A 26,768-nucleotide genomic window follows, 5' to 3' on the forward strand; every position below is an offset into this window, starting at 1 on the left:
TTAAAATCCCAGTTTACCGCTGGTGGTCGATCAGTTAGGGGGTTCACGGTAGGGAGGGTTGGGGTACTGAATGACACCTGTAATGGGATGTGATCGTAGCCCGTTGCAAGATCATAGCGAATATTGCAGGTCATAATAGAATCATGAAGTTGTGGAGATGTGATGCAGTGGTCCAGCCAGGAAGTTGTAATAGCGTCCGCTCTATTATGTACATATGAATAAGAGGAGGGAGGGAGGAGGATTACATCGCTAATTTGGAGAGCATGATTTTGACAGAAGCGAGTAAGTTCATTATAAAATTGTTTTGTGGGGTGAGAATTAAGGTCCCCGATTATACAAATATGATCAGCAGGAGAATCATGAATAATACTGTGTAATTCCCCTAGGATCATGCAGTAATGATCAAAATTATTGTTATTTTCCCATGGCATATAAACATTAATAATTAGGATAATCGAGTTCCCTACTGTACTGTATCAGGCTGAACGGAGGGAAAGCATACAGTTTCTTGTCCAACCAGTCCAAAAGAAAAGCATCCACTGCCCATGCCTGTGGGTCTGGAACTGGAGAACAAACTAGAAGGAGACGATGGTTCCAAAACTTGGCGAACAAGTCTATCATCGGTTTTCCCCACAGTTTCCAAAGGTTCAGGTAGACCAGAGGATCCAACGTTCATTCCGTCAGCAGGACTTCTCTCCGACGACCCTGGTGACTAATGAGGAGGTCTCTTGCCACTTCAAAAAGAGAGACAGCCTAAGTCTCTCCTTGCTTCTTGACGTACGAGAGAGCAGTCATGTTATCTGCATAGACTGCTTTCATATTGTTTTCTACTTTTGTTGCATAGGACTGAAGGCCTAGGTGTATTGCCTTTAGCTCCTTCACACTGATATGCAGAGACCTTTGCTATGGGACCATAGTCCTGAGATCTCGCTCTGCCCTTAAAGCGCTCCCCATCCTAGGTCTGAACATGAAAAGAAGTCCAGGTCTGGGTTCAGTTGAAAGAGAGACTTGCCTTCCGACACTCTTCTGTGAACTTCACCAAAAAAAGTCCTCTTTCATTTTCTGTGTTATAAGAAAAACATGAGAGTCTGGAAGCTCCTTCCTGTTCCACCTCACTTTTAGATAGAACTGCAGGGGTCCGAGATGTCGCCTGCAAAGTGACACAAACTGATCCATCGATGAAAGGAACCCCAGCAGACTCGTCCAATTGTTGGCCAAGCGCTTGTTTAAGGCCAGAACTTCTTGTATATCTCTTCTGCAAGAAACTACTCTTTTCTGGGTAAGAAAAACCCAAAACCTCCGAGTCACTATGATCATTCCCAGATATTGAATCTCCTGATTGAGAGTCAACTGAGATTTCTGGGAGTTTACAAGGATTCCTAACTCCTATACTAAAGTCTTCTTGAGGTCATCTGCACACTGACTCTGTGACTGGGCTCTTAGGAGCCAGTTGTTTAAATACAAGGATATTTGTATCCCCTGAATTTGGAGTCACTTCGCAATGGGAGCCATTACCCTGGTAAATACTTGAGGCGCCGTCATCAGTCCGAACTAAAGGGTGTGAAATTGATAAATCTTTCCTTCGAATACAAACCTGAGATACTTCCTTGACTTGGGGTGTATGGGAACATGGAAATATGCTTCCTCAAGATCTATGGATATCATCCAATCTCCCAGGCGAATGGACAAGAGGACTGTTTGGTTTGTTTCCATCTTGATCTTCATCTTTATGACAAACACATTCAGGGCTCTGACATCTAAGACAGGACTCCAGTCCCCCAATGACTTGAGGACTACAAAGAAACAAATGTAGAACCCTGGAGAGTAACGACCTTGAACGAGTTCTACTGCTCCCTTTCTTATAAGAAAAGTTACTTCATCCTCAATGCCGAAAACCTCTCTGCTCCTCTTGAATAAGCCGTTAAGACGGCTGGCGTGCTGACTAAGGGAGGCTTCCTGAGGAAGGGGATAATGTAGTAGCCTTCCTTCAGAACCTTGACAATCCAAGGTTCTGCCCCTTTTCTCTGCTAAACTTCCCAAAACATTAGAAGTCTGGCTCCTACACTCATGCGGTGAACAGTGTCCTCACTTACTAGAAGAGCCCCTCAAAGTCGTTTTCTTGAAGGATTTAGACAAGAACCTAGTACTTCCTCTTGATCTTGAGAGAGAGATCTCTGGCCCAAAAGGACTGGCCTCTTGAGGGGAGCGGTTGTCTCGCAACAATTGCTGGAAGATCTCTCGGTCTTTTGGAAGATTGGGGAAGGAGCTCCTGAGTACATTTCTTCTCCAGATCTGAAGCAACTCCTAAAACTGTGTCTTCAGGAAACAAGTGTCTCTTATCTAAGGGGGAGAGTAACAGAGCTGATTTCTGTGAGGAAGTAACGCCCTTTGACGTGTAGGAACACCAGAGCTCCCTCTTCTTGACCGTTCCCATCGTGTAGAGAGAGAGCAAGCTATGGGAACTGTCCCTAATCCCCTTATCAATACACGAGAGGACTCACACCCAATCCGCCAAGAGGTTCTCCAAAAGTGAAGGGCAAGACCTAATCTTGCGGGCCAGATCGCCAACAGAACAATCAAGAAAGTTGAAAACTTCGAAAACATTGAAATGACAAATTTTCCAAGACAATATTTATTTTTCATAGCTACAAACCTAAGGTCTTAACAATAGGACAAGTTCTAGCACCTAGCTGGATCCAGTTAAAAAACAGATGAAAGCAAGGAATCTTGTGATATCTGGCAACACATGTGTAAATCAGGTGAAGAGTGGTCAAGGACCACTCACCTATGCCATTGCATCAGTCTTTCCCAACTCAGGATGTCTTAACAAATAGAGGGACTGCTAGAGGCGAGCAGTATAATGTTAAGACCTCAGGTTTGTAGCTATGAAAAATACAAATTGTCTAAGAAAATTTGTCATTTGCTCATAAGTGAACAAACTTTCGGTCTTAACAATAGGATAGACTCATATTTGGAGGGAGGTACAAGACATCCTAAACTGGCTGGGGGCCTACCCACCAGTCCAGCTTCCAGAAGAAATGACTTTTGGAGGGACTGAAGCCCGTTGAGAAGCTGGATAATTAGATATCTAACCACTCAGACCCTGAGTGACGTACAATGATATATGGGAGAACCATTGTACAGGGAACCAAAAATAGAAACTTTGACTGTCCAATATCAAACCAATACACCAGGGTTTGTACTACTCCCAACTCCTTCTTGCCAGGGAGTGGAGCATATGCTACTGAATAGAGGGTTTGATATTTGATTACCAAGCGACCACACTATCAGTATGACTACCTTACTCACCAGAATCAGACCAGTCTAGCGAATGACTTGTCTATTCCTTAACCCGCTCAATGGCAGAAGGAAAGGTACAAGAGAAAGGAGACCAGCCAACTCACTCATTCTCTCATCCACACAATCATCTTAAGTAACATACAAAAGTGCCCTGTTAAGGGCAACTATGAGTTACACAACCTGTTGGGTAGCCACCACAGGACCCAGGGAAAACGTGTCCGCACATCTGTGGGCAACATCCTTAAGATAGAAAGAGGTGAACGTGGACTGGCATAACCAAGTACCAGTGCTCAGCACTCTATGTACAGCCAAGTTCTTTTTGAAAGCCAGAAAGGGACCAATACCCCTAACATCATGCGCTCTAGCCTGCACAGCCGTGGTGGTGGAATCATCAAAAGTAAAGTATGCTTGTCTGATGGCTTCCCGTATCCAAAAAGAGATAGTATTCTCCAACACCTCTTTCTTCGTACGGCCTATGCTAACAAAAAGTCTACGGCAGCCGGTCTAAGGTGCCGAGTCCTTTTAAGATAGCAATGCAGGGCCCTGACAGGGCACAACAAAAGCTCTTGAGCATCATCACCCACAAAGTCATTCAATGATGAAATGGAAAATGGAGTAAACCTGTCATCATGCATAGAGGGATTTTGGGTCTTGGTCACGAATTCCAGGACAAATTTGAAGGACACCGACTCCCAACCCCTGGTGTGCTTCACATCATAGCTCAGACCGTGGAGCTCTCCTACCCTTTTCGAAGATACCAAGCCCAGAAGGAAAAATGTCTTGAGCGTCAAGTTCCTGTCAGATGAGCAATGCAAGGGCTCATATGAACTCTTAGTGAAGTTCTTGAGAACCAAGGAAACATCCCACGTTGGAGGCTTGAGCTCTCTAGGAGAACTTGACAGCTCAAACCCCTTAACTAGCAAGGAAAGTTCCCTGGAACAGATGTCGATACCCTTAAGGTGTAACACCAAACTCAGGGCCCCCCTGTAGCCTCTAATGGCAGAAACGGACAAACGTTTCTAGTCTCTGAGGAAGGTTAAAAGTCTGCTATTCACTGAATAGAGGTTGCGAGTGGAGAAAAAACCTGTTTACGACACCAATCACAGTAGATCGCCCATTTGCCTTGGTAAACTGCGGAGGTCGACTTTCTGACTGCTGGACATATGCCCTGCTGTTCTCTGAGAAATGCCTCTCACTCGGAGGAGATACTTGATAGCCTCCAACCGTGAAGAGACAGGGATTCTACTGACGGGTGGAACCTTTCCACATGGAGCTGACACAGGAGATGCCCCCAAGGGGGAATCTCCCTCGGAACCTCTGACAACAACGACAGCAAATCTGGGAACCATTCAGCCTGAGGCCACAGAGGGGCTACCAAAGTCATCCTGAGACCCTGTGAACTCATTAGCCTGTTCAGAACTTGATGGATCAAACAAAATGGAGGGAAGGCATACACCACCAGGTTGTCCCATGGATGTTGGAATGCGTCCTCTGCTAATGCTAAAGGATCTGGGACCACTGAACAGAATATCTCCAGCTTCCTGTTGAAGCAAGTCACAAAAAGGTCCAGCATGGGTCTCCCCAAAACCTAGAAAAGCTTGTCTGCGACCACATTCCGTTTGCCTGGGATATACCTGGCTGAGAGCTCTACCGAATTGCTGAACGCCCACTGTTGAACTCGACGGTCAAGGTGTGAAGTTGACGAGAAACTAGGCCTCCCTGTTTGTTCACATAGGCTACCACTGTGGTGTTGTCTGACATGAGAACGACAGAATGACATTCTATCTTCTCCCGATACTCCTTCAGACCCAGGAAGGCTGCCTTCAACTCCAAGACATTGATATGTTGCTGCTTGTCCTCCAAACTCATAACGCCTGAAGCGATGAGGCCGCCTAAATGAGCCCCCCCAACCTGTGAGGGAGGCGTCTGAGAACAGAAGGAAGTCCGGTGGAAGATAACGCAGAGGGATACCCTTCAACAGATTCTGGTCGTCAAACCACCAACAAAGGTCTTCTCTCACTTCCAGAGACAGAAGAACCTTCAACAGGGGGTGAGTCCCCCGCCAGAGACCAGAAGTCTCCCAGTCCCCATTGCAGAGACCGAAGATGAAGATGCCCATGAGGGACCAGCTTCTCCAGGAAAGACAACACTCCCAGAAGAACCTGCCACTGATGAGCTGACTGATGTGGTTCTGACAGGAAGTCGCATGCCACCACACGCAACTTCTCCGATCTCTGATCCAACGGGCAAACTTTTGCCACTGTCGTATTGATGACCATGCCCAGGTAGAGAATCCTTTGACTCAGTACGAGGTTTGACTTTTCCTGGTTGACTACGATGCCCAGTTCCTGACAGAACCAAAGTAGACGATCCCTGTCCTGTGGAAGCTTTTCCCTGGAAACTGCCAAGACCAATCAATTGTTGAGGTACCTCAGCAAACGGATCTCCTGAGAAAGGGCACAACTTGACAAGAGAGAGAAGACCCTTGTGAACACTTGAGGGGCTGTTGTCAGCTTGAACCATAGGACTTTGAACTCAAAGACCTTGTCCCTAAGAGAGAAGCGAAAGAACTTCCTGGACATCAAACGAACAGGGATTTGGAGGTATGCATCCCTTAAGTCTATCGACAGCATGAAGTTGCCTTCCCTCACGGCTGCCAACACTGAACAAGGGGTCTCCATCTTGAACCATGTCTTCCTGATGAAGTGATTCAAGGTGGATAAGTCGATCACAGGTCTCCATCCTCCCAACGCCTTGGGCACCAAGATGTGACTGTAAAACCCCAGACACGGACGCACCACTTCCTCTATCGCATCCTTGTCCAGCATCTTCCCCACTTCCTCCCAGAGTGCCAAGAACTTCAGAGAATCTGGAGAATATGCCTTCCTGAGCTGTGGCTTGTCCGACAGAGGAGGAGAGAAGTCAAACGGCAGTAGGTACCCCACCTGAAGGACATCTACCACCCACTTCTCCACCCCATAACTCTGCCACTTGGCCCAATGGCCTGCCAGGCAACCCCCCACCCATGGCACAGGAGAGGGAGAGGCACCTAACCTACTGACGGTCCCCTTTACCTCTACTCCTTGGGCCCCTACTTGGCTTAAAGGAACGAGAGCGAAAGGGACGTTGATCCTCTGACCTAAGATGAGTTGAACAGGAAGGCCCTGCCAAACTCAAATTCCTCGACAGCCTACCAGGCAACAATCTTCTTGACTGCCACTGGACAGGGGGGAGGAGGAGGAGCCGGACGTCTCCGAGGTCGAGACTCCGACTCAGACGTGGCCTGGTGCACCAGTCTGTCTTTGGTGTCAGCCCTGCACCAGTCTATCACATTCTCGAGCTCAGTCCAAGGAAACAAATACTACTGGGACTCCAACAGATCTCCGTTCCTCAATGCCAGCAAGGACTCGTGTCAACTGATCTCTCCATCCTAGACAAAGCTGTGTCTCTTCTAATCAGAAGGTTAGCCCATAAATTAACACTGAGGTGAGCCATATACATAAATGCCTTGCCTCCGGACTCCAACAGACTGGCAAGTGAGGATGCACTCACCAACCCTTATGGGGACCTGTCAGAAGCTATCTTGGCAATGACCACAAACCAGAAGTCCAGCCAAGGAACCGTCTGCAACATGGAGCATACTTCCAAATCCCTGTTCATCCGATGTCCAGGAAGTTCCTTCACTTCTCTCTTGGGGACAAGGTCTGCCGTAGATTCCAATGCTAAGGCATCTTGCGGAGACAAGGATGGAGCCATCGACCTCACCTACTCCAAAGTCAATCCCGGCTTCAGGCGAATGACGTCTGGGTTAAGATGGTGCGACATCAAAATATACAAAGTTCATAGCATGGTACTTTTTATGTCTCATGAGAGGCGGGGGTAGTAGCTAGGCAGAGCCCCTAGGGCGAAGTGAATCGTCCCGGTCCAAAACAGAGGCGTTAACTTTATGCAAGACTGACTAGACATGCCCCGACAAGGGAAGTTAAAAGAGATGACTTGGAATCCTGCGTAGTTCCCATCATGGCTTTCAAGAAAGGAGTGTAAGACGACCGAGCCTGAGTCCTACTTTCCAAATTGTTGAACCCACGAATGAGATCAACAACTTCCGGAAAAGGAAGACAAAAACTCTTGCGTGTCACCCTCCTCCTGCTCCGGCAACAGAGACCAACGACGAGAAGGATGTGTAGGCTCCTCTAAGGTACCTTCCCCATTAAAATTAATGGAAGGATCAGCAGCCAAACAGCCCAAAACACCAACTAACCTGTCTGGGCTGGGTCTACACGTCGGTTCCCGAGAAGAACCTACTATAACACTAGGAACATCACTATGTACTCCTCCAGATGACTCATTAACATGTCTGTGAATGGTCACAGGCGTGGCAGATGTACTAATGTGAGTTGGAGAGGAATCCCGAACACTCGAGATCAAAGGAGAATCCCCCAGAGTTGAACTCTTGGAAGCACCAGTGAGAGAGGCAGGCAAACACTTGTATCATGTGCACGGACAGAGGAGGTTGCAACACGCTCGCGATGTGCGTGGACGGGGGAGGTTGCAACATGCTCTCGATGTGCACGGATGGGGGAGGTTGCAACATGCCCGCGATTCGATGCAGAGGACGTAGCAGCCACTGCAGATTGCATAAGGGAAGATACACTACACTCTCCAAAACACCAACACTCTCGAGAATATGTCTGCATTGTTCCTCCCTCATAGGCAAAGAAAGGGCAAAGTCCTTAGCCTTCCAACGCTTGATATGCCGACGTGGCATAGAGGGGGAAGAGGGAGAGGAAGACAGCACTGGTTTCTTATGCAAACTCTTTGCAGGAGGCGGAGACTAAGCAACACATTTCCTTCCAGTCCTCCCAACCGACAAGGCAGCCAACTTATCATCCAAAACAGAGTCCAACCTCTTAAGCACTGCCTGGCATATTACCTCAGACTGATCTGCAAGAGAAGGCTCCAATGACATGGAAGGGAGATGTAGCGAACTGGGCGGCAGAGATGACGTCACGGCTGAGAGGCAGTGCAGAGGAGACGACTGGGAGTGACGTCATCCATGGAAGTGACGTCACAAGTGGTGATGACGTCACGGCTTCCCCTCGGCGTGAAGGGGAAACAGACGCCACTGGTGGAGGAATACACAACGAAGGATCCCGTGACGTCATCAACAGGGCTGACGCCATGGCTTCCCTCAGACTCAAAGAAGTGGCAACAGTCACTGACGGAGCAATACAAGATGGCTTACCTCGGCTACCCACGAAGACGAGGCCGGGGGGAGGGGGGATGGCCTGGCCAGCCTGAGGAGGGGGGAAGCGAGCCTCCATAAAGTGCGCTAGCAACCCCTCCAAGGACAGGGGACCCCCTACCCCGAGTGTCTTCCAAATCGCCACTATCTTGGACACCTCCAACTCTGGAATAAATGAGAATGATGACAAAGCCTCCCCCTTCCTGTGAATCAAATTAACTCCTGAAGAAGAAGGGACGACATTACATAAATCAATCTGGTGGCCTCCGAATACTTCCAGCGACGAATCATTGGAAGAAAAGGAAGGAGACACAGGAACAACGCTACTATGGGGGTTGACTACTGCAGGAGATGAAGAACCAGGAAGAGGTGAAAAACCTTTTCAAGAAGGAAGAGTCGAAACCCTCCGATGCTCTCTCTTGCTATAAAATTACTTCCACTGCTCTTTAGGTCATGCCCAGCATTCCGTGCAAGGATTCATTATAGTACAAAAATTAGAACGGCACCTGCTACACGTGATGTGGGGATCGGTCGCTGCCGAAGCCAAAACACGAGAACACGGAAAAATGAAATTTTCATTATTAAAATGAAGTTTTATTGTATACTTACCGAACAATTATAGAGCCGTGATTTCCACGAGCGGCAGGATACTAAATTCAAATTTAGCGCGTCGGCGTCGCCAACACTGGTGGTGATGACGTCATCTCCCTCCACTCGCGGGAGAACCAGGTACAACTGCCCAGGTGAATCCAATTCTTTCTGCCCGTCCGTCCACCTAAGGGGAGGGAGGTGGGATAATAATCATAATTGTTCGGTAAGTATACAATAAAACTTCATTTTAATAATGAAAATTTCATTTTTATTGTAGTGTCTTACCGAACAATTATAGAGCTGATTACACATTTATGGGAAGGTGGGATTCAGTGGACCACTAGTATTTTTAAATGGTTACATTTATTGCAATACCAGTAAACACTCAAGGTGTCTGTTGTACCTTACCTTGTAAGAGAGCTACAGCAGACTGTTACTGCCTCTGGTCGGTGCTCTTCTTACTATTGTAGAGGAATTGGAATTTGACCAAAGTTAGCCTCTACAGGAGTGGAATCCTTCCGTAGTTCAAGCGAGTCAAGGCTGACTGACGGAGGATAGTAACAACAAAGATTGCCCTTGCCCTGGGCTAAGACCAGAAATTCAATCATACAAAACATTTGTCACCAACACCAGATTTAAAAACATATATACCCAACCATTGTAAAATCTGACCTAACAGACTGGTGAGTATCCCAGGTACTCAGTACCCCCAGCTTCCCTTGAACTCGACAACCTATTCAAGGTGAAAAGTTAGCATAGAGGTTGACGACCCCTGTGCCGTTTCTCCCAACACCATGCCAGAAACCGCCACCAGGACCTAACGTTTTACAATTCTCGAAAACCGTTTCTATCTCTTTGAGATAATGACTCGCAAAAACCGAATTCGATCTCCAGAACGTGCTCTGAAGAATCGAAGCTAAAGATAAATTCTTTCTGAATGCTAAAGAAGTTGCCACTGCTCTAACCTCGTGAGCTTTAACTCTCAGAACGGAAAGATTGTCGTTCTCGGACTGCGAGTGAGCTTCCCTGATAAGCTCTCTAATAAAGAACGATATAGCATTCTTAGAAAGAGGACGAGAGGGATTTTGAACCGAGGTCCAGAGCTTAGAAGATTGTCCTCTAATACCCTTAGTGGCAAACAGATACTGCTTAATAGCCCTGACTGGACATAAGAGCCTTTCCTCCTCCTCATGTCCAACCAAATCAGATAAGTTCCTTACCACAAAACTCCTCGGCCAAGGATTAGAAGGATTCTCATTTTTGGCTAGAAAGGTCAAAGATACCGAAAATACAGCATTGCCTTGAGAGAAACCGACTCTTTTGTCTATAGCGTGCAATTCGCTGACACGCTTAGCAGAAGCTAGTGCAATAAGAAAGAGTGCCTTCTTAGTCAAGTTCCTGAGTGAAGCCGACTTCAAAGGCTCAAACGGTGGCCCCATGAGGAACTTAAGCACCACATCTAAGTTCCAAGCCACTGTATCTTGCGGGAGCTTAGTGGTTTCGAAAGACCTAATGAGGTCCGACAGATCTGAATTGGAGGAAATATCCAAACCTCGATGTCGAAAAACCGAAGAGAGCATGGCTCTATATCCTCTGATCGTCGAAGGAGCCAGTTTCTTAGAGTTCCTAAGAAATAGAAGAAAATCTGCTATTTCTGTTGAGAGGTCGCAGAAGTAGAGACTTTAGCACTTCTACACCACTCTCTGAAGATTCTCCACTTCCCTTGATAGAGTTTGTTAGAAGACTCTCTCCTACAACGAGCGATAGCTTCTGCAGCTCTTCTTGAAAATCCTTTCGCTCTGACAAGATTCCGGACAGTCTGAACCCTGTCAGAAGCTAGAGCGGACAAGTTTTGGTGGAACCTCTTGAAGTGAGGTTGTTTGAGAAGCCACTTCTCTGGAGGAAGAAGTCTGGGGAAGTCTACTAACAACTGGAGAAGGTCCGGGAACCACTCTTTCCTGGGCCAAAAGGGAGCGATTAACGTTAGCGTTACATTGCTGTGCGACATGAACTTGTTCAGCACCTCTCTTATTAGACCGAACGGAGGGAATGCATAAGCTTCCAGACCCGACCAATCCAACAGCATTGCGTCCACCGACCAAGCTAGAGGATCTGGGACTGGCGAACAAAAGAGAGGAAGACGGTTGTTCCTTGATGTCGCGAACAGGTCTATTGACGGTCGTCCCCAAAGGCGCCAAAGTCTCTGACAAATCTTGTTGTCCAAAGTCCACTCCAGAGGTAACACTTGCTGTTGACGACTTAACTCGTCCGCCAGGACGTTCATCTTTCCCGGAACAAATCTCGGGACTAGCTGAACCTTCGCTTCGTTTGACCACAGGAGGAGATCCTTGGCTACTTCGTACAGAGAAAGACTGAGTCCCCCCCTGTTTCCGCACGTACGAGAGAGCCGTGGAGTTGTCGGAATGCACTGCCACTACTCGACCTTCTACTAAGCTCCGAAACTGTCTGAGCCCCAAGAAAATTGCTAACAGTTCCTTTCATTTATGTGGAACTTCTTCTCCTTCTCCGACCAAGCTCCTGAAGTCCGTTGATTTCCCAGTAGGGCTCCCCAACCTGTGTTCGATGCGTCGGAAAAGAACTGTAGGTTCGGGAGGATGGGTCGTAAATCTAACCCTTCTTCCAACCTTGCTCGAGAGAGCCACCACCTTAGGTCCTCTTTTATTTGATCTGTGACAGGAAAAATGTAATCGAGTCTGGTTGTGTCTTCCTGCACCAAGAGGCTCTCAGGAAAACTGCAGAGGTCTCATGTGCAGTCTTCCCAACGTCACAAATTTCTCCACTGACGTCAATTTGCCCAGGAGCCTCATCCACTGATTGGCAGAACTTACCTTTTTGTCCAAGAACTCCTGAACTGTCTCCAGACAGCCTTGAACCCTCTTCGGGGACAGAAAAAGCCCGAAAAACTTGAGCATTCAGAATCATCCCCAAATAAAGGATGCTCTGAGATGGAACCAACTGGGACTTCTGTTTGTTGACCGCAGAATTCCTAACTTCTGGCAAGATCCAGAGTTGTTCCAAGGTCCTTCATGCACCGACTCTCTGATTCCGACCGGAGAAGCCAATCGTCCAGATAGAGGGAGATTCTTACTCCTAATATGTGCAGCCAGCTTCCTATCGGGGATAGAACCCTGGTGAAAACTTGAGGAGCGGTCGCTAGTCCGAAGCAAAGCGCCCGAAACTGTGAAACACCTGCCTCCTTCGAACATGAACCTCAGGTACTTCCGAGATTCGCGATGGTATCGGAATGTGAAATAAGCGTCTTTGCCATGTCCAGAGAGACCATCCAATCCCCCTGTCTGATGGACTCCAGAACCGACCGAGTGGTCTCCATATGAAATTTTGTTTTCTGGACATGCAAGTTCAGGGCGCTCACATCCAAAACCGGCCTCCAGCCCCCTGATGACTTGGGAACTACAAAAAGGCGATTGTAAAAGCCTGGAGGAAAATCCCCTTCTATCTGTTCTATCGCTTCTTTGAGAACAAGCGCTTCCACTTCTGCGGCTAGCGCCAGAAATTTGTCTGAGCCCGGAGAGTATGCCTGGAATGGAATTGGCACAGGTGAGAGCGAGGGAGGTGAAACGAGAGGAATACGATAGCCGAACTTGAGTACTTGCACTACCCAGGCTTCTGCTCCTCTGTTTTCCCATTCCTCCCAAAACAGCGCCAGCCTGGCTCCCACTGGTGCATGAAGAACCGAGCTTTCATTTGGAAGGTTTGTTAACCTTGGCCGAGGCCTTAGACTGAGGTCGCAAATTCGACTTCGGCCGAAAGAAGCGCTTGGGTTTTCTCCCTCGAAAAGGCGCTTGGGTCAGAGGAGAAACCGAAGGAACAGTCTCCACAGGAGCTTTAGGTCTCTTAGTAGACTGTGCCAGTAAATCCGAAGTAGATTTCTTATCTAGCGCAGACGAAATTGACAACACTACATCGTCTGGAAAGAGGTTATCTTTCACAAAAGGAGCAAACAAGAGAGCAGACTTCTGTTGGGACGTAACCCTTTTAGAAGCAAAGGAGCACCAAAGTTGCCTTTTCTTAAGGGTACCAAAGGCGATGAGCGAAGCTAACTCATCACATCCATCCCTAATGGATTTGTCCGCACAGGACAGAACACCAATCCAATCCTCCGCTAACTCCTTGAGAAAGAGAAGGACAGTCTTCGATCTTGGCCGCTAAAGCGCCAATAGTCCAATCAAGGAAGCTAAAGACTTCCAAAAGTTTAAATTGATTCTTTACAACGTGGTCCAAACTCAGGCGCTGTAAAGAAAACTTTCGCTGCGGCGAAAGCAGATCTTCTAGGGAGTCGATTAAACAAAATTGGAGAAGTCTCCCTGGGAGGAGGCAGAAACTCCCAGAGAAGGAGCTTCCCCAGTTACATAAAACCTATACCTCTTACGAAGCAACTTAAGAGGAGGGTAAGCAAAAAGAGAGCCCTTCCCTAAGTCTCTTTCATAGACATCCATTTCTCCGTCTCTTTCAACGAATGTCTAACCGCTTTAGATAGAACAAGTTTTGGGAGGAGAGGGTCTGAAGTTTTCCTCCTCATCAAAAAAGTCGAAGTTGGGGAGCGCGGGGCCGCTTTCTCAAAATAATCTGGATAAGATACCAGAAGAAATCTAAGGAGACGTGAATAACACGAGAGGTGATGTGAATCCTCCTCCTCTACTTCTTCTTCATTCTCCGATACCGCCGAAGAAGTAGACGGAACTACAACCGGATCTGAAGGTTTTCGAACCACCCTTGGACTCATTCATCCAGTTGGTTAACATCTCTAACTGCTTGCGCAAAGGCGCCAGAGACGAATCAAAAAACAGTTAACGTAGGCTTGGAAGAGCCTAAATGTTCAGCAGGAGGCGGAAAAAAACTACTTGCGCCTCGCTCGGAGCCGCCGAAATTCGAGGCGAAACAGGCGCATCAGGCGTAACAGACGAAAAAAACGCCTAAAGAAACACCCTTAGAAACTGCTAGCTACAGCGCTAAAACCACAATCTCTACTAGTAGATGGAGCCGAAAAAGGCACAGATTGAGGCGACGAACGAGCCGCTAATGGGCCGCGGCGCAACCCTACTCTCAGGCTCCTTATACCGCTTGACTGGAGGAGGCGAAGAATCGGCGCCTGAACGCCTCTTTAAGGGACGCGAAACGGGCGAATCTCGCCAAGAGCGCCGCGCGACCGGAGACGAATCGCTTGAATCATTCGAAAGGCGTCTGACCGCAACACCTTTCCAACGCTTAACCGAGCCCTGTTGAGGCGCAACAGGCTCAACAAGAGAGGCGCCTGTCTGTGGGCAAATCCCGATCGACTCCCTTGGGCTTCCGGTATGTCTCGCCCCGGTGCGGGGGAGCTGGACAGTGACCTTTGTCGAGGAGACGTGTCAGGACAGACAGACGCACCCTCAACTACACTCTTACCTGAAGCCGCTTTCTCCAAAAATGTCTTAACTGAATTACCAAGTTGCAAAACCGTATTCGCTAGTACCGAAAATTTCTGATCTAGCCTCGATTCCAGACTGGCAATGGTGTCGGAAGAAACTACACGGGAAGCCGGAGAAGCGGGATTAGTAGGAGGAATAGGAGGTGTAGTTAAAGGAGACATAACAATTTGAGGAGAAACAGAAGGAACAGAAGCATCGCAAGACGAAGCGGAGCTAAGTCTACTTTCCCTAAGCGCTGCTTTTCTAATTCTGTCTTTAGCTAATTTCTCCGAGTATGAACTAAAAAAACTTCCATTGAGAATCAGTCCAATCACTACACTCGTTACATGTTTCGATCTGCTGAACAAACCTGTCCCCTACACTTAACACATTTAGTGTGAGAATCATATTCTAACTTGGATAATCTAGTTTTACATCCTGAGATGCAAAACCTAACTCCCGACGGACTAGAATCCGACATGGCAACGCCTAAATACAAAAAGCAAAAATAACAACAACGCCAAAAAAAGAGTACTTCACCAATTCCGAAGATCAATTTCACAAGAAAAAAGCGAAGCAAAGTCATCCAACCGCACGACCACCGATGTTCACCGGACGCCGGCAGGAAAAGAATTGGATTCACCTGGGCAGTTGTACCTGGTTCTCCCGCGAGTGGAGGGAGATGACGTCATCACCACCAGTGTTGGCGACGCCGACGCGCTAAATTTGAATTTAGTATCCTGCCGCTCGTGGAAATCACGGCTCTATAATTGTTCGGTAAGACACTACAATAAAACCTGGAATTCCGGGGCACACACGTTGACGAGCCTGGGAAGGAGCAGAAGCCATAATATCAGCCAAACACACACACACACTACGTAAACAAAAGCAAAACGGGCAATGAACCGGGTAAAGGCCAAGAGAGGTTAACCACGACTCTCGCCCAGGCAGTTAAAGAAAAGACTGACGCAGTGGCGTAGGTGAGTCTCCTTGACCACTCTTCACCCGATCTACGATTGCGTTGCCAGATATCAAAAGATTCCTTGCTTTCATCTGTTTTTTAACCAAATCCAGCTAGGCGCTAGAAATGATCCTATTGTTAAGACCGAAGGTTTGTTCGCGTATGAACAAAATGCCTTTCAGATGAGCCAGCTCTGATGCAGAAAACAAAATCTTTGCCGAAGAAAAAGCCAAGCGTCTGGCTGCATCTAATCAGAAAAATCTCCCTATGTAGCATACGACAAGTATCTCCACCTGGAGATTCGGGAAGGCAGAAAACAAAAAGAGGTCTTGCCTTGTTCCCTCTTTTCAGCAAGCCAAGCGTCTATCTCTTTAAAAGCCTTCTTAGCTGAGGAAGACAAAACCATTTTGAGGAAGGCATAATATCCATAAGCAAAGTCGATTCAGGAGATGATGGAGAAGTCTGTTTGAAAAAGGACAGATATGTGGCGAGCAAGAACTTCAATAAAGCCACATACGCTGAAGAGGGAGCCTCTTGATCCTTTGTAGCTGCGTCTTCAGACGAAATAGGGGAAAGATCCACATCTGCAGGAGACTGAGGTGTGGCTGCACAACTTGTGTCTGTGTTGAAACGGCCTCTATAGGAGTTTGAAGTGCTGCAGTGTCTCTAGGTGCCCAAGGAGACGATGTAGAGGGAGCTTCGCCCACTAATGGCACCAATTGAACCATTGTGGGTGCTTGCTGGACCGTCGCAGGCGCTAACCGAGTCATCGGGGCTTGAACTGAAGAAAGAGGCTTATTCAATAAAAGCAGAATACTGCTGAGTTTTGATTGGGGATCTACTGTCTCAACAGCAGAAGTAGCAGCAGCAGGGGCCGAGGGAGTTGAAGGGAGCTCCTGCGCGACGCAAGCAGGCACTAATTGGTGCACGACAGAAGGGAGCTTGGGTGCCAATGGGCATTCAACTATGTCCTATGGGTGCTTTTGCACGACAGATACAGGAGCTTGGAGAGGAGCCAAAGAGTGACAATGAGCCTTCAGCGCCAGAGGAGCGTCAACTTCCAGAGAGGCAGTCACAAGAAAAACGCTCCGGGCTGTCCCAATGACTGCAAGATGGGCATGGTTCTCTAGATTCCTTAGTAGGAACCACTGGAGCTGCATCCAAAGTGCCTCTCTTCAACAATCAAGACTTGCTTTCCAAACACCACTGGTGTCGTGGAGAGGAGTCATCCAAACTCAACAATTTATGCACATCCAAGGAGAGACCTTTCCAATGGCTCTCCATTTCAACCAAGGAAGCGACAACAGGTTGAACTGAGGGGGTGACTGCTCATGGGCAGACCCTACCGACCTCCCTTTGGCTACCAGTTTGACTCCTACCCTGCACTGGGGTGTGACAGTGACCTTTGCCTAGGAGCATCGGTGGGACAAAAGCCATCTCTTCCACTGACACAACACTATCACTTTTTGCCTTGTCCATGAGGACCTTCACAGACACACCAAGCTACTCCATAGTCTGTACTAACAGAGCAAAATGCATATCAATCTTTTCCCCCTAGACAGGTGATGGGGTTGGGATTGGAAGTGTGGGAGCCTGCAAACGAGAAGGTGGCGTAGCAAGAGAAGTGGGAGTGGGAGTTAAAGATATAACAGGAATACTCAGATGTCAATTCAATTCAGAAGAATCCTGGCTAACTGATTTTGAATTGGACCTAATCAAAGCCTTTCTCCTCCTGTCTCTCTAATTTCTTTAAATGAGATTCCAAACTCCTCCACTTCCTTTCGTCCCAATCAACACATTCATTACATGTATTATCAAATGAACATAGTATTGCAATTCCTAAAATTAGCAGAACCTGTGGCAGACTTTGTCAAAAACACTAAGACCTGACGGTTACCATGGAAAAAAAAATATATATCACAGAACCTAACGCTATATAAATGATTTGCCAAGTTGGCTAATACAAGAATAGAGTACTTCACCGGTTGCGATTACAAAATGGAAAGTCCCCCAAAAATTTCTGGAATAACTGCAACCAACAACCATAGCCATCGGCTGGCAGAAACAAACTGAGCTCTTTGCCATGTTGTTCCTCTCTCTTGCCCCAAAAGTGGGCAAGGCACTGTTACTTAACCAAGGCAAATTGATAGTTAGTGCGACCAGCGAATTTCGGGATTTTAACTGCCGGCTAGTGAAACTCTTAGTTATATAAGTACTGGGGAAGTTGTATAATTAAAACCATCACTCCCGCGTAGTCTGCAGAAGGCTGCAAGAAATAAAAATGAAGGGGAGCAAGCACTCCCATTAAAAAACCAAATAGTTTTCATAAAAATAGCAAATTTTAAAAGTAATTTGTATTTGTCCAAACATACAAGCATGGAGTTCTTTACATGGGGATTTAGTTCGCAAATGTAAGCTGGAACAGCCATTCAAACTTACTGACAAGGTAGTAAACTACCAACAGCGCCCAGGTAGCAGAGTAAGGGGTGGCTGAGGTGGGTTATTTATGTAAAGAACATCAGGTTTATATGTTACGAAAAATACAAATTACTTTTCAAATGTGCTTTTTGTTCCTAAACAAATACAAACTTTCATTCTTTACATAAAAGACTTGCCCCCCTTGGTAGGTGGGATCTGGGTACTCTCTGACCTGACTGGTAAGTTTGCCTAACCTGAGGTGTTACCTTCCTGGTTCATTTAGTAGAAAGAACCCTACACCTCTAGTGTACTGCATGTAACAGATGTAGAAGATGCTAAACGTCTGAACAATTAATTAAAAGGTTTGAATGCCATTATTCAATCAGGCTGTAAGAAACCATAATTAATTGTCGGAGACAATAAAACAGGTACTAAATACAATCAATGGCCTTTCTTTATTGTCTGTTCTCCTCTCTCCTTCCCCAGAAAGGAAGGGAACTTGCATCCCTTTATTGCTAATGAAGGGCTGGTACTCAGTCAGACAGCTAACCAGCACTCATGTACATCCGCTTTGTGTATGGAATGGAACTATGACTCTTCACTTATTAGAGAAAGAAAAAGAGAGGGAGAATCAGTGAGTCCTCACCTGTCTCCTGACGAACGCATACCTAGACAAGGTACTACTGGGAGCTGGGCTCACTATCCTCACTATCCATCCCTTGAACAGCCACCACTGGTGGCTAGTGGTCAAGGCTAGTGGGGAATATTCTGCAGATAAAACATGAAGGTGATCAAACACAATCAACTCTACCTCTCCCTACATATAACACCTGAAAATCATCAGGTTTCTACGAGTGCAAGGTATAGGGTGATGCCCCTATCATGAGCTCTCATCTAGGCTGCAATTCTCCTTCGACACTACAAGAGACAATGCCTATGATCAGCCCAATGAGCCAATAGGTAAGGTACTCTGCAAAATACCTCCTTAGCTCTGTTAATAATAACTGAAGAGCTGCTGACATACAAATGTGAGGTGTCAAATTCCCTCAAGAAAATACTGCAGCACTCACACAACTCAGTAGTATCTTGGAAGTCACTACTGAAAGTCCTTCAGTGAGGTAAACAAGAAAGGTTAAAACTGATGTCACCGACAGTTCTGGATCTTGTACAGTTATTCGGAACAATTCCAAACAAGCAGATCTCCATCCTCCTGTGTGCCATGCATATGAGAGTCCAGATGACTCCTATAGACCGATGCCAATGTCAGGGCTTAATAAAATGCAGTCTCTGTGTTTAGACCTAAGTCTGAAAACCCTAGAAAAAACTCGTACAGGCTATGAGTCAAAATCCTAACAGAGAGTATATCATGAACCTCTGGGGTTTGAATCCCCAAGGGATAAAGACTGTTACAGCCTCTCAGGAGTACATAAGCTTTCCCTCAATAAGAGATCAAATCCTAGAATTGAACCATGGTTGGAGGTTGATAATGCCTTTCAAGAGCTGGGATGGAAAGAAGTTTAACTACAAAGGTTGGTAAGCAAAACACCACTACCTGCTGACAAACAGCTCTGACCAGAGAGATACCTAATTTCCAACGGTAATAAATAGAGACAATTCTAGTCTTGTAGACAGCCACTCAACGAACAGAAGTATGCAAGTCTACCACTCAACGAACTGAAGTATCTAAGAACTACAATGGAGAGTGAAGAAAAAAAATACCCTTGTCAGGAAAGAGGGTAGAAAACATACAGGCATAAAGTGCCAGAGCTCCAAATGCCCCAATACCAGACTATGAGTGGCTGGATCTGAAGTTTACCTAGGAAGAAATATCTCTTAGGTCCTCAAAATACAGAACTAGCACATGGGAAGTTCCAGATTTTACCAAGGAAAAGCAGAAGTCAACCTGCAGTTTTTTAGTACATTCACACTAATAGGTGAAATGGTGTCAAAGACATAAGGTTCAAAGTTGCTTTCCATGAAATAAACCATTCTCCATGCTTAAACCTTATTGGACAGATTGCTCCTCAAAAGTCGTAATAACAGGTTTGGAGTGGTGCACGGATTGATCCTATAGGTAAACAATATTAAGCACCATCGATTTCCAAAGAATAAGGCAGGAAAGAGGTGCCAATATACTTCTATACCCCTTAAATTCACTAATGGCAACTTTTACACTGGCTAAAGTCACGAGTCTGGCATCTCAGGACTTCAGTTCTGCTTCTCACTTGAAGAGACTGTACTGCGTTTTTGTCTCACATGACGTCTTTTTGAAAATTTGCTTATAAATATACTAAGCAGTTGCTGTTGGTTTTTGTTCTTGTCTTTTATGATAGTATATCAGTTGTAAATGTAATTTTGCAAAGAAAATGTGCAAAGCAATATTAGAAAAAACATGTAAAAAAAAAATTACTGAATCTTCGTTCCCTGTAAATCAAATCTACGTAAATATTTCTCAACAAAACTACTAAGAATTTGTTACTGATTTTATTTCTTATCTGTTTTGATATTGTTTGTGCTGTAATTATAATTTTACTAAATAAAATAAAACTATATTATAAAAAACATATAAGTTGGTAAAATTTACGACTGCCTTGTAAATGAGGCCTCACAAGGAGTTGTAAATAGTCATTTTCAACTTTTTATGGAACGTAGGGAAAATTTTTTAGAATTTTTTTTTTTTCACCATGTGCATTTGCATGCCTTCCTCGTTCCATTGATGTGTTTATTTTGTAAATTTGTCAACCTCAAAGTTTTGCCTCCATGGGATGCTGCATATCAATTTACTATCCCAGCTCCTAAGGGTTAAACCAGAGCAAGCACAAAGAATCCCAGAGCTACCCATTGTGTCAAATGACAGCCAAGTGTAAGCTCGGAACCTGGTACAGGCAGTCCCTGGTTACAGGTAGTCCTAAGGTTAATGACGGGAGTTCTGTTCCCTTGTTAATCGGATGGTACTAAATGGCATTGATGATGACATAAGCACTGATCAGCACCAATAAACTGCTTACCAAAATCGAAAACCTCTTACATATGTCGATAAAACACCTATTGATGCTAATAAACCAACTATCGATGCCGATAAACCACCTATCAGCACTGAACATCGCTTACCGTCACTGAAAATCTAGTTAGCAATGTCGTTATCCAAGCGTCATAAAATCAAAATTTTTGACAGTGAATTGTATTTTTCCTCACTATACAAACCTGAGATCCTTTATGATAGGGATTACTTAAGGCGTAGCCTGGACACAGTTGCTGAAATCTTTAACAAAGTGGTTTGGTAATTACCTAACAGTCTGGTCGTTTCATTGGTAGTCCCTCTGAATGGACATAAACATTCCAATTTGCTTTCAGCCCAGGTAGCAGATTGAGGGGTGGCATGAGGTGGGCAGTTAGTGTAAAGGACCTCAGGTTTGTATACCTAAGAACAATACAATTTACTTTCAAAAATCACATTGTTTGAAAGTACATAAATTGTATTTTTCCTAACTATACAAACCTGAGGTCCTTTACATAAGGAATTACTTTCAGCATAGACTGGAAATCCGGCTGTTAAATTCTTGAACAGGGTGGTTAGGCAGTAACTACCGTCTAGTAGGCAGGCAGGCCTACCTGCCTGCCCAGAAGTAAACACTCTACTTTGCTTTCGGCCGTCTTCCGATGAAGATGTACATGATCAAGGGTCAGACTTCAGGGCCTTTTCAAAATGAGTGAGGAAACGTAACTAATTCGAAAAAGGGCTGGGAAGAATAATTTTGAGTCGGAGGCATTAATGCAAAGTTCTGGGAAGGGTTTGCATTATGGCCAGCCTCCTTCCTCCCCTTGACAGAGGAAGGAGTGGGAATGCTCCTATGATTCTGATAAGAAAAATAGAAAGGAAGATCGATGTGTAAGCTTACTGCATTAATCGCCCAACCAGCCAGTGTAAGTTCAAGTCCTATCCTCAACCTAAAGGAAGAGGAGTAGAAGGACGAGGAGGGGAAGGTGGAGAGGCCAGTCACTCTCGCATCCTTCTTATCTCTAGAACTGCACACCATAAGCGAGATGCAACTTGTCCTCTTGAAGGAGCCGGGTAAGCAAACACAACCTGCAAGCATCCACCACCAGTCCAAGGAAAAGAGGTTCCAAGGATGTGTGGGCAGAACCAAAGGAAGAAAGATATAAATATGGTCACAATGAGACCTTATCTATCTTCCTGTCCGACATATTCTTCGGAGTGATGAAATGTACCCATCCACTGGACTATCCAACAGCAGAGAAGTCTCTAACAATCTCATAAGACTCGGAGAAAGATGTGTCACTGGATACTTCTGCATTGGCAGTCTGCAGTGGATAAAGGCATCAACACTCTATGAAGGGTGTCGATCCTTCATGGGTACAGCAACACACCAAGAGGACAAAGTAATGCCTGATCTAGATCAACCAATACAAAGTCCACAGCGCAGATAATGAAGGACTCGGACTCGTCAACAGATGACGACTGATTGCGCTGTCATAAATCCGATCCGAGACTTAGTCACAAAATGACACCCGCCTTTTGAAGGGTTATGCTGAGAATAACCATACAAATCGTATATCTTGTTTGCCGACAATGTTGAGAGACAAGATGATGATACTCACAAAACATGCGCACATCAGGCGATAGTCAATTGCGTTCTGGAGACCAGGGTCCCTGTGATGGCAAGACAAAAGTTTCTCATCAGTAGTTGAATCTCACCAAGGAGAAACAATACTATAATAGTACTAGTGAATGACTAAAGTGAATATGGACCTACGTCTTCACAGTTGAATCGAGAGAAGTAAACTCTCAAGATTCTGATCATAGAAAAAGTCCCGTCGATAACACCAACCAGTGAAGACGGCTTTAATCCCTGTTGTTTTACAGAGGACTGAAAAAGTTAATCCGCTATTTCATTGCTGCTTGGCGAGAAAGTCAGAGTTTGCAATGAAAGCGGAGAGTCTTTCAGTAATGAAAACACAGGGATTGTACTCCCTGAAGAACCGCTTCCTGTGGGTTGGATCAGGGAGGAAGTTTCTATTTACTTTGGAAGTAGAGCTAGTCGGGCAGGGAACAGGCGAAGTCTTCCGTTATTCATTTACAATTCGGGGGTGAACAAAGAAAAATTGAACACCTTACAAATCAGGAAATGTATATTAGAAGACAAAACTCAAATTGCCTGAAGAAAAGCATTCTGCGTCATCACAGCAGCCGATGCGGCAGGTGGAATGGAACAGAAGACTAGGCTACAGACTTCTGTTATACTGTGGGGTAAACAGAAAGATGATAATGAGTCTAATGAGATATATCTATGTCTGAAAATCCTTGCAACGGTAAACGTAGTGCAGGAGATGGACATTATGCGAGAGAATTCCGATCCAACCAAAGCCATAAGTCTGTTATTGCTGGGCAGAGAGCTTCAAATTGGTAGTTAATCCTCACTAGAGGAGAAACAATACCAAACCGAAAAGAATCTCGGAGAGCAAGCAGTACTGAGACAGAGCCATATACCACTCACTCGACTTGTCATACTGAGTTGCCTGGTAGTGCATTCCATGAAGGAATGCATTCAACTAGAACCATCAAGTGCAAAAAAGATACACTCAAGCATCTGCATTTCAACTGAAATGATAGGGAAGAAAACCCTCTTGTTTGGTTATAATGCAAATGCTGTGGTGTTGTTGGGAAACAATACAACTAGTTATCTAAAAATCAAAACCAGTAACTCTGCAGATGTACGACCCTCCTTGGGGGATGTACACTCGGACACACCCATATACGTATACCCAACGCAGCCCCGGTTCCATGAGCAGTGTCCTTCAATTGTTTATCAGTGTTGCCAATTGGTATGTGTTTTCCCTCCAAACTGGGTGTAAGACTTACACAAACCAAGGAAATAAGTGGAATTAGTGTATCTGTTCGTAGTATATATACATATTAGAGCAATTTTATCATTATTGCATTACTATGACAACTAGAATTCATGGAAACAGTTTGTAAATGCTTCGGCTTATGTGTGAAGCTCCACTAAATGGCAATGATGAGTCAATTTGCCGTCGTCTCCTTGTATCTACTTTAAATTTCTGTAATTTTTCGGGGTTAATTTGGTTGCAAAAATGGGATAAATAGACATGAATTAAATTAACATTTTGAAGTAACAAAGCAAAGTTAAACTAAATAATGAGTAAAGTAAACAATTAAGGGAATAAAGCTTTGCACCTCATAAACTGTGTTACTTGTGTGCTGTCTGCTACTGTGTTTGTGGAGTGAGCGCTTAGGAACCAGGAACCGCAACGTAATTCAAGAGCAATTTGGAGTGAACTATGACCAAAACATGTATAATTACAATCAAATAAGCACTGTGGAGTTTCAGTTGTGATAGCAGTAAGGATAAACCCACCAAATACAAGGTAAAAATGAATTTCAGTTCAAACCATGACCCGGGAATAAAAAGTTTCATACTTTCACTAATATAGGCAACAAAATGTTGTTTTATTGCCCTGATTACAACTGCAATCTTGAGTAAGATCAATAAACGTTACATATATACGCTAACATTGTTCAAATGAGGGCTGGGAATTCTGGGAAAGATGGTGGATTGTCCGTGGTTAGACTGGCCAGCCACACGATTGCCGCCAAATTTTTTTCAAAACTGCCTTGAAAACATATTTTACGAAGACCTCTCATGCTTATTTTAGTTCGTATGGCGCTTTCATATAGGTATCACATTATGTTGAAGAAACTTCAATCTTTTGAATGGTATGCTTAAAGATGTAATTCTATTCTTGCTTTACCAATTAAATGTAGAGTGAATAAGACTGATCCACCCCAAGATGATGGGTCCACTACGGTGTTTCCCCTAACAGTAGTAGTAGGTTTAAAGTTAGATTATACCTAGGTATGTGTAAGAGTAAGTAATGGTTTCTTGTTTATAAAGAGTTCCCTAATGTTTCTATGCATTCTGCAGCACCAATCTGGTGGTTTCATGCAGTTTTTCATCGTTAAACCTTAAAAAACTGGTGCAGCTCTCTCCTAAACAATTACCTAAAGGGCCAAGAGTTTGTGTATCATGTAAAAACAAATAAAAGTTCAACTGCAGTCCCTTATACCTAAACCCAGGAATCTTGATGCAGCCTCTACTTCATTTTGAGAGGATTGAAGAAGACCCTAAAGCTGGAGCTATCCACAGTGTCAAATTTTTGCCCAAAGACTCAAGACGGAAGATCTAAGCCCGGGTTAGGTTCGGGAGGTTAAGGTGAGAATGTTTCTCTGTATAGCTTAGCCTATTGTTTGTTTTGCAAGACTGACTAGGATAAGGATAGGTATGAACATTTGTTGGTTTTTTCTGACTGCTTAGCAGGCTATGTTATGATTAGCTAAGCCTATGAATTTTAATACAGGTTATTCCTGCTGATGCAATTAGGTTACCTATAGGCTAGTAATTCCTGGTTCTCACAGATTTAGTAGCTAGAACAAATCCTGGTTTCCTTCTTGTCACCTACCTACCCCTAAACTTTCCTCACATTCAAGAATTCCACCATGATTTATGAACTTACTAAATTGCATGATCGAGACAAAATGTACCCTACAGGTATATCTAGGTTAGTATGAAATCTGCATACCATGGCTTTACCTTCTCTACCCTAAACTTGCCTACCTTTCCGGGTTGATCTCTCAAGAATTGCCAAGGCTAGTGCATGACAATCCTAATTCATCACAAGGTGCCACAGTTGAAGACAGTAGTATAATGAATCATCATAAGAAGTCACCGTACACGTTAGCCTAATGAATCACCACATAACTAATCATGAATCATCATTGGTAAGACATCAAAAGTACCCAACATGAATCATCAAAAGAAATCCAATTAGGCTACTAGAAAATAAATACCTAACCAATCACAATGCATGATAGAACTGAATTATTATTATAATTAATATAATTATATGAGGCAATATACTACTAATAAGGTAAGTATAAAAATGTACATACCAGTATATTAACGAACACAAATAATATCGTAAACAAATTTGGTTAAGGCCAGGAAAAGGAAATCACATGGCAAAACGTACGGTTCACATACCGAACTCGACAAAAGTTAGTAACTTGACTTATTCCTGAACGCTATATCAGCTTGTGGTCCAAATGTTTGATTTGGAATATCAGACTCGAACAAATATATTGGTATTTTTTTTATTACATCACGTCTTCATTTCTAATCGTGAAATGGTGGAATTACCTAACTACTCGGCCAATGGGATTAACCATATAATCGAATGTACGTTTGTTGAAAATTCAATAATCTTGAAAGTTTCGTTTGGTGTGTTAAATACCGGAACTGAGTCACCATAATTTATATTGTTTGTTGTAATATAGATAGACCAACTTAAATATCGTCTTATTAAGACCAAAGTTAATCTTACCACCGTTACACCAACGGGTCGGTTGCCTCCACCAAACCTCTTCTCTCCATATCTTCCATCACTATCTCGCCATGGAATTTAATTACCTCTCGATCTTCTTCCTCTAACAGTTCTTCCCAAGCAGTGATGCCGTTTTTTCTTCACAACATTGGCTTTTAGCTGTGTTACCATATGCAGTTCATCTGATTTTTTTTTTTTTACTTTATTTATGATTCAATGGTTAGAATGCATATTTTCCGATGTAGAATTATTTTCCGTGATGTTAGAAAACTACACATCACTAGCTTAATATAAAGTATTTTTGAGGAAGAAAAACAAAGGATTTCAATAAAATTCATTTGTATAAATAAGCAGGATATGTTTTATTTTCATTATAAAACACAAAAAGGCAAAGTGAAGAATT

General features: G+C 44.6%; 1 protein-coding gene across 6 annotated transcripts in view; it reads right to left on the minus strand.

Moving 5' to 3' along the window:
* Positions 1–26,485, minus strand: part of LOC135221686 (protein C19orf12 homolog) — a 365,807-nt gene extending 339,322 nt beyond the window's left edge. For 3 of the 6 annotated variants that reach the window (XR_010316070.1, XM_064259417.1, XM_064259412.1), the window contains exon 1: positions 25,935–26,085. The gene's annotated coding sequence lies outside the window, so the exon portion shown is untranslated. Of the gene's footprint in view, positions 1–25,599; positions 25,789–25,934; positions 26,145–26,365 lie in introns of those variants that run through there. The other 3 variants (XM_064259414.1, XM_064259416.1, XM_064259413.1) reach the window with 3 other exon arrangements.
* Between the last annotated feature and the right edge of the window lie 283 nt (positions 26,486–26,768).

The sequence above is a fragment of the Macrobrachium nipponense genome, chromosome 3 (genome assembly GCF_015104395.2).
Source record: "Macrobrachium nipponense isolate FS-2020 chromosome 3, ASM1510439v2, whole genome shotgun sequence".
Taxonomy (NCBI): domain Eukaryota; kingdom Metazoa; phylum Arthropoda; class Malacostraca; order Decapoda; family Palaemonidae; genus Macrobrachium; species Macrobrachium nipponense.